This window comes from Hordeum vulgare, chromosome 1H (genome assembly GCF_904849725.1).
Source record: "Hordeum vulgare subsp. vulgare chromosome 1H, MorexV3_pseudomolecules_assembly, whole genome shotgun sequence".
NCBI lineage: Eukaryota > Viridiplantae > Streptophyta > Magnoliopsida > Poales > Poaceae > Hordeum > Hordeum vulgare.
The window spans coordinates 813,347-822,365 of record NC_058518.1 but is presented as its reverse complement, the minus strand read 5'-3'; the positions used below and the strand labels follow the sequence as shown (position 1 = coordinate 822,365).

The window sequence follows — 9,019 nt, the reverse complement described above, 5'->3', positions numbered from 1 at the left end:
ATACAATTGACTTGCAACCTGTGTTTTCCAGAAATTTGTGTTTACTTATTACGTGAGTCCAGATCAACACATTGGAGGGATGTGTAGGAGTACAGTGCTGCCATTATACATTTATTTTCGTTACAGGAAATATATTAATATCGTGAAGATACCAATTACACATTGAAGCAGTGAGGAAATATTATACATTTGCTTTAAGCAACCTAATGTAGTTCCACATCAGTTTCTCTTTCTTGCTGAATTATGAAGCCTTGAAGCTGCGTCCTTAATGTGCCCAAAGGTGTTGACAAAGTCATCCAGAAGTTGATTGTAATTCGGAAATATTTCCTCGTCAACTGATAAAACCACCTTAATGGTTGTACTATAGCTCTGGTAGTGAACTGTCAAAGCCTGCACATGAAAATTGTGATAATGTGCATATCAGATATAAAGAATGATTAAATTTAATTAGGTTTACCTCTATATCTCTATTTACTTTTATTTTTCCAAGTGATGACAAAAGTACAAATGTGGTTCATGGGAGAATGAGAGTATTGGTGTAAGATTACAGTTTTACTTACTTGGGGACCTCCATAAATTGTAGGGGCAATGAAGACAACCGGGTGACCACACAACTCTACTGATTCAGTTGGTCCAGTCACGTTTGAAAACAGAATAGTTGTATTGGCGAACATACGACGGAAGATAAAAGCGCCTGCCTGCTAGGAATATCAACTTGAACAGTTACAAATATTAATGTACTAAATATATAAGAAAACAATGTTAGATTCTTAAATTAGGATATTATTCTCAGAAAAACAAGGATATTCTTAATTTGCATAATTAATTTTAACAAAGCATACATATAAGTAAGCGTGCAGCAAATATACCTTCAAGCCAAACATTTTGACAAAAAATTCACTCGTCTTACACGTGAGGATAACTTCAAGTGAACTCTTTTTCCGGTCCATTGTCTTATTTGCCTTGCGAACATATTCAAGTGGATCATCATGCATCGCTAAATGAAATGGAAGGAGGATGTAGCCTAGATGATTTCCCCATGCCACATCATTACTCTTGCCAGATTCTATCAATTTAGCATATGTCTGTCAATGAAATGATTGTTATGAGATGATCTCAAACTTCTATTGAAAAACTAAAACGATTGTTTAGTGAAACTACTAGGAATATACATGTTACTGTTTAGGACTTATTTAGGAATATTCAGGTGAACACCATAGTCTCGTTAGTTTTCAAGAAAATCTTTTCATAATACCGTGGTTTTCATATTTTACTAACATTCGTATGAGAAGTACCAAGCCAAAACATGCATGTTCTGGTATTGAAACAAAGGAGTAGGCATGAGTGTAGATACATCTAAATGAATAAAAATCGACTGAGCCAAGTATTTTTGATATATTTTAAATAATTGCATTATAGAAAAAACTTACTTGTAGGCTAGGGGTTGGCCTTGTATTCACAAGGAGGACAGATCGTAAACATATTTTGCTGGTGTTAGTATTTCCTAAGATAAATACAAGACAAGTTACATGAATTAATGTGTATATTAAGTACAATAGGCAGACTTGCATGAAAAAATTTAAAAACTCATTTCTCACCGGAATTGCGAAAGTAATAGTGTGACAGAGCAGCAGAGGTCACCCCAACCAGCACATCATTGACAGTCTCCAGATAGAATGTATTAAAAGATGGATACAAAAATAATGTTAGAAAACTTGTGAAGCGGATGTAGCATGTTATTTTTGGACTAAAACTCACTTGGAGCTATATATATACGTATTTAATAAATAAAGGAAATAGATATTCTGAATCTGTCATATTATTTTGCAAAAACTACCTCAAGTTTGGTGTAATCAACATGCAGTACATATTAATCGATTTTTCAAAAATCCATATCTTTTTAACCCTAACTTAAAATTTAACATGTTATATATAAAATTTTATTAGAAAAGTATGTCAAATCTGAATGTGATATTCTTTTACCTGTTAACCATTAAAAACATGCTATTTAAGATGAAACCTTGATTAATAACGCATGATCAATCTTGCCTTCATACCGGCACCGATCCAAATTTTAAATGAACACTTCGGAAAAACATGATGAGGAACAAAACAATATCTATAACCATGCGTGCATGCCCCGTCAAAACCTTGCAGAGAAAATAAATTTATTATGCTATGCAGAGAGGGAGACGTCTTAAGAAAAAATAAGACGCTAATTTTTGAGCTAGCAGTAGCGCGGGTCTCCGCGCTACTACTACCGCGCTACAGCTAACTTGTAGCAGCAGCGCGGGTCGGACACTCGCTCTGCTATCCATAAGTAGCAGTAGTGTGGGTTGGGCCAGCTGTACTACTACCTATCTGTAAAGCATGTTTGTGACCCGTGCTACTACTATTAATATCAAAAACCAAAAATGAAATCTCGAGCCCGTGCGTGCAGTCAATTGTGTCAATGGTTCGATCCAGCGACGACAGGGGTCGCTGGATGCATGGGCGGGCAGCGGTAGACCAGATCCGGCGACGGCTGTTGGAGAGGGACCAAATGTGTGGCAGACCAAGACGATGGTGTGAGGATCCTTTTTGTGGCCATGGCAGAGAGCTCCTGGTTGAACATGGCGACGACCTGTGCAAGCATGGGCATGGGAGGTGAGAAAAAACAGAGGGATAGGGATAGGGAAAAGGAGAAACAAGGGAGAGAGGAAGGAGTTGGAGTGCACATCGGGGCTGGTCATGGGTGGTGAGATGCTCCATTGTGGTGACATGGAAGCGCGGAGGAAGATCAACGAGCTCTTGGACATCAGCGCCTCATTGCATTGGGTGCCATGGAGGAGGAGGTGTGCTTAGGCAGGAGCGTGCTATTAGTTGTGGAGGGTATTAGTAAGTACCAGTAGCGAAGGGTATAAACCCGCGCCACTAGTAGGTGTCTATCTATATGCTTTTTCTTGGTAGTGGATTGACAACATTGAAACGTGTTGTGATGGTGTGAACACCGAGGCTAGCATCGACGAGACTGAAAAGAAGGATAAATAGAAATACAAATGGGATGTCATGCATTGAAATAAAGAATCTGAACCTTTGGACTCATGGTTATCTTCTATTTCTAAATAGAAACAACCCATTACCTAATTTTCCCAGCCATGCAACCATGACAGATCTTCTATTTCTAAATAGATACAACCCACTACCTAATTTTTCCAGTCATGCAACCATGACACATAAGCAAGTAGGCATGCAAGACATAAATGACATGTGTTGCATTACTCCACGCATGCACTACCTAATTTTCCTAGCCATGTAACCATGACACATAAGCAAGTAGGCATGCAAGATATAAATAACAAATTTTTTGCATTACTCTGCGCATGCAAATGGTGTCACATCATCCATTCATGCATATTAGTCATAAGTAGTTTTTTGCATTAGAGTTTATCATCCATATTTTGTTAGAATTTAGATTTATTAGCTATAATTGTTTTTAAGCTTATATTTTCTTTTCATTATTTATAGAACTTTTTGGCAACTATTTACCCATTGTTTTAGCAACGTCCCGCAGCAACGCGCGGGGCATCATCTTGTTAGATTAGTGACTGTTTTTTTTACCCGTCGTAAGGCACATGCTCATTTGATTTTTTTTCATCCGTTCACCTTTGATTTTTTTCTATCCAAGGTGGCACTAAATTTTTTACCCGTTTCCTTTAATTCTGTGTTCTATTTCTATTTACTTTTATCTTTATCCTTTTCCCCTTTGAAAATTATTTTTATTTCAAAATTTACTTATTAAATTCAAAATTCTCCATAGACGTTCAGACTTTCATAAAAAACAAATTTAGGAAACAAACCAAAACTAAAAAAATTGTTCCTCCATTGAAAAGTATTCACAAATTTGAAAATTCCTTTTTATGAAACATGTTTATGTTTTCCAAAATTGTTCAATATTTTTAAACAGAAAATATTAGTTTAGAAAATGCTTCAGATTCGAAGAATATTCTTGTTTTAGTGAAATGTTCACAATTCAAAAAAGTGTTCGCGTATAAAAGAAATACATTTTCCAAAATTCTTCGAAATTTTCAACTCATATTACCATTTTAAAAAATCTTTCACAAATTCAAAGAATGTGCATGTATTTAGAAATGTCTTTTTTTAGAAAAAACAAAATTATGAATTTTGACAGATGTTCATGTTTCATTTTTTTTTACTTTCCTAAAAGTGTACATACTTTTTGAAAAATGTTTAGACTTTAAAAAATAATTCACATTTCCAAGAATATTTGAAAATTTCATATCTTAAAATCCCCTCGGTTGAATGAAAAAGGAGACTGAATTATTTGTGGACCATCTCTAGCGTGCGATGACGTAACAAAACTCTTAAATACACTTGATCAATGAACCAAAAAAAAAAATAGCAGACTCATTATTTCTCACGTGGCGAATCCAAAAACCTAAATGTTCATACTTTACGTGGTTTGGCTGCACATATGATTCACACTAACTTTGAACACATACTGCTATTTCTTCCGTTGCAGTTGCAACGCATGGACATATGTGCTAGTACAACCTATGTGTGTTGTGGAGACTCTACCTTGTAAAAGTTGATGAGCTTATTGCATGTCTTTCTCTCCATTCTATAAAAGAAAAAAAGTCAAGGGTTGTCCCTTGTAGGTAAAAACCTGACTTAGTTCCTGATCCTTTAGTTCTGTTTGTGGACTAACGCGACCATTTCATTCTGGTGTCTGGTACGTGTGAGATGTTACAATTTGTACGTGGAATTATACTTATATAACATTTACATCTTTAAATATAATCCATTAATATTTTAATAACCAAACCAAGATGATGGTGTGAGGATCCTCTTTGCGACCATGGCAGAGAGCTCTTGGTTGAACATGCCGACGACCTGCGCATGCATGGGCATGGGAGGTGAGACAAACCAGAGGGATAGGGATAGGGAAAAAGAGAAACAAAGGAGAGAGGAAGGAGATGGAGGACGCATCGGGGCTGGTCGTGGGTGGTGAGATGCTCCGTTGTGGTGATATGGTAGTGCGGAGGAAGATCGGCGAGCTCCTGGACATCAACGCCTAGTTGCATTGGGTGCCATGGAGGAGGAGGTGTGCTTGGGCAGGAGTACGATGGGAGAGAGGGAGAGAGTGATTGGAAAGAGGAGGGATTCAGAGGAGGATATGGGGACTTCATAGTTGTTAATCTACCTTGCACTTAGTAGTAGCGAGGGGTATAAATCCGGGCTACTACTATCAACTTAGTAGTAGCGTGGTCTTATAACCCTCGCTGCTACTATGGCCTATCGGGGGAGGGGGGGGACGGTAGAGACTAGTTAGTAGTAGCGAAGGGTATAAACCCATGCCACTACTATCAACTTAGTAGTAAATGTCTATCTATAAGCTTTTCCTTGGTAGTGGATTGACAACATTCGAACGTGTTACGATGGTGTGAACACCAAGGCTAGCGTCAAAGAGAGTGAAAAGAAGGATAAATAGAAATACAAATGGGATGTCATGCGTTGAAATAAAGAATCCGGATCTATGGACTCATGGTTATTAGATTAGTGAGTGTTTTTTTACCCGTTACAAGGCGCATGCTCATTTGATTTTTTTCATCCGTTCACCTTTGATTTTTTTTCTATCCAAGGAGGCACTAAATTTTTGTCCGTTTGTGTTGTAATCATAAATAAAAAAGGCTTGTGAAGGATTTCGTACATGGGGTGCAGGCTGTAGGCCAGTGAAGCCAGCTCATTTTTTTAGCCCATGCAGCTTGTAAAATACTATTTTTCACACGGTGCTTCAAATAGTTGGAGCTTTCTACATGGCGCTCAAGAATGGGCTGCCCGTTTCCTTTATTTCTGTATTCTATTTCTATTTACTTTTATCTTTATCTTTTTTCCCTTTGAAAATTATTTTTCTTTCAAAATTTACTTATTAAATTCAAAATTCTCCATAAACGTTCATACTTTCATAAAAAACAAATTTAGGAAAAAAACCAAAACTAAAAAAAATTGTTCCTCCATTCAAAAATATTCGCAAATTGAAAAATCCGTTTTTATGAAACATGTTTATGTTTTCCAAAATAATTCAATATTTTTAAGCAGAAAAAAATATTTTATAAAATGATTCAGATTCAAAGAATATTCTTGTTTTAGTGAAATGTTCACAATTCAACAAAGTGTTCGCGTATAAAATAAATACATTTTCCGAAATTCTTCGAACTTTTCAACTCATATTACCGTTTTAAAAAATATTTCACAAATTCAAATAATTTTCATGTATTTAGAAACGTCTTTTTTTACGAAAAAAAACTTTATGAATTTTGAGAGATGTTCACGTTTCAAATTTTTTACTTTCCTAAAAGTGTACATAATTTTTGAAAAAAAATAGACTTTAAAAAATGATTCATATTTCCAAGAATATTTGAAAACTTCATATCTTAAAATCCCTCGGCTGAATGAAAAAATAGATTGAATTATTTGTGGGACCATCTCTAGCGTGCGATGACGTAACAAAACTCTTAAATACCCTTGATCAATGAACCAAAAAAATAGCAGACTCATTATATCTCACGTGACGAATCCAAAAACCTAAATGTCCATTCTTGACGTGGTTTGGCTGCACATATGATTCACACTAACTTTGAACACATACTGCTATTTCTCCTGTTGCAACGCATGGACATATATATGTGCTAGTACAACCTTGTAAAACTTGATGAGCTTATTGCATGTCTTTCTCTCCATTGTATAAAAGAAAAAAAAATCATGGGTTGTCCCTTTTAGGTAAAAACCTGACTTAGTTCCTGATCCTTTAGTTCTGTCTGTGGACTAACGCGACCATTTCATTCTAGTGTCTGGTACGTGTGAGATGTTACAATTTGTACATGGAATTATTCTTATATAACATTTACATCTTTAAATATAATCCATTAATATTTTAATCACCGAATTATATACTTTTAGCATACACGGATTCATGTCGTGGATTGTTTGTCTACATAACAAGATAATAACAGATTGTGACACAAACATTGATGTCCTTTGTTTACATGTATGCATACAACACCCTACTTTATGTTTTTTTTAGGGGTAACACCCTACTTTATGTAATGTTCCATCAAACGGGCAGGGAGAAAAAAGTTAAAGTTTTGAACAAAGTACAATTTCTCAAAAAAAAAAAAACTCAAGCCCGTGATAGGAATACACAGCCGCCGCCTCCCCTAAAATATTAGGATTTCTTCACCTCCCGCCGATGCGGGCGCCGGTCCGCCTCGCCTCCTGCGGCCTTGCTGATGGGAGAGCTTCGTATTAGATATGTTTTTGAGTTTTGCTATGGTTTGTGTCTTGTACAAGAAGGCAAGACTACGACAGCTTCTTGAAGATGGAATAAGGTTCTCCCGGCATAGCCTCTATTCCGGTGATGCATCTAGCATCGTCGGTGGGAGCGGGGAGGTGTGTCTCCGATGGATCGGTATTTGATTTATGTTCTCGGCTATGTTCGACGTTCGTCTAAGTTTATGTGTTTTCAGGTTGGGCCCTTTCGATCTATGTTACACTTTATCGACGACGAAACACGACGATGTGCCTACTGTCTACAAAAACAAATTTTGCTCGGCTCCGACTCGTTTCAGTGCTTGTAGTCGTTGTCACGTGGTCTATAAATCTGGATGTATTTTTTATTATTTCTGGTGTTCCTTATACTATCATGTTTAAAGATGGATTAACAAAAAACATAAGAAAAAGGTAGAACATATATATACTTACACAGTTCATGGCTTTCTTGATTGACTTGACGTCATCCAAACAAAGGCTCCGGTGAACGAATCGCCGGCTAGGAACGCCAGCATCTGAACGCGTGAAGATAGTGTGCGGATCTCTGAGGAACATAACTGTTGCAGCAAAGTAGGCGACGTCCACCATGGTGTTCCACGCGAGCATGAGATACGCCCAGACCCATGCGAGGAAGACCAGCAGGCCACCTGAGGATGCCGGCTGCCCGTGCCGTGGCACGTAGATGGCACCAGCACGCACTGGCAGCTGCTTGGGCATGGCCGGTAGCCGCGCTGCGCGCCGACGCCAAGAGAAGTGTGATGAGCGACATCCCGTCGCCGAGGGAGTGATGCACCCGGAGCACCACCGTGGAGGCCGCCTCAGATGTCGGGATGTCAAGGAAGTGGAACTCCCAAAGTGGCCGGGAGCTGTCCATGGGGAGCATGTACAGCGAGGCGACGTAGTCCTCCACAACCTGATCCGGGTCGGCCTCCCCGGTCTCCAGCGCAGGGACGATCATATGGTCTTCCACGTTCACCGCCCTGCGCGCCCACCGTGGGTTATTGCCGTCCTTTGACCCATCTGTAACCTGCCTTGAACGTACGCACGCACGGACGCGCTCTCGGGTTAAGTTAAGAAACCAAAATCGCTAATCTACTTGCAGTAAGGGTATTCTTGTGAATATTATAGAAAAAGTACTTGATGATGACATACCTGTATGCTGCGGAAGCGTGGATAACGGGCGAGTTCGGCAGCGATGCCGGCACTGAAGACGGGTAGGTTTACAGGCGTGCCCAGGCCAATAATTACGACGATGTATATAGCTTCCATGAGTCTTGCAGTAGGTGTCACGGGCTCCTCCGAAGCAGCTGCCATGGACTCGTCCGACGTCGTCCATTCCGCGGATTCTGATCTTGGCGTGCGTATTGGGAGTAGGCGGCTGGTTGCTAGAGAGGCCATACCACTGCTAGCGCCCGTCGATACGTTAGTTAGTGGAAGACTGGCTTGCTGCATGGAGCAGAAGCCATTGGGTGTGATCAGTTCGATCTGTTCGTGTCAATATATAGCAGGAGACGAGGATATATGCCATGGTCCCACGCAGAGGCTGATATTCAAGCCCTCGAAAAGCGTCTATAGCCGGAGATAGCAAATATAATTTTCAAAACATCCTCAGCCGATCAATGACCGGGCATGCCCTTTATTTGTATGTCCGTGCAGACATATTTCTTATTTATTTCTTCGTATGTCCTGC

At 39.0% G+C, this 9,019-nt stretch overlaps 1 pseudogene; it reads right to left on the bottom strand.

Moving 5' to 3' along the window:
- Positions 1–219: 219 nt before the first annotated feature.
- Positions 220–8,680, bottom strand: LOC123453021 (annotated as a pseudogene).
- Between the last annotated feature and the right edge of the window lie 339 nt (positions 8,681–9,019).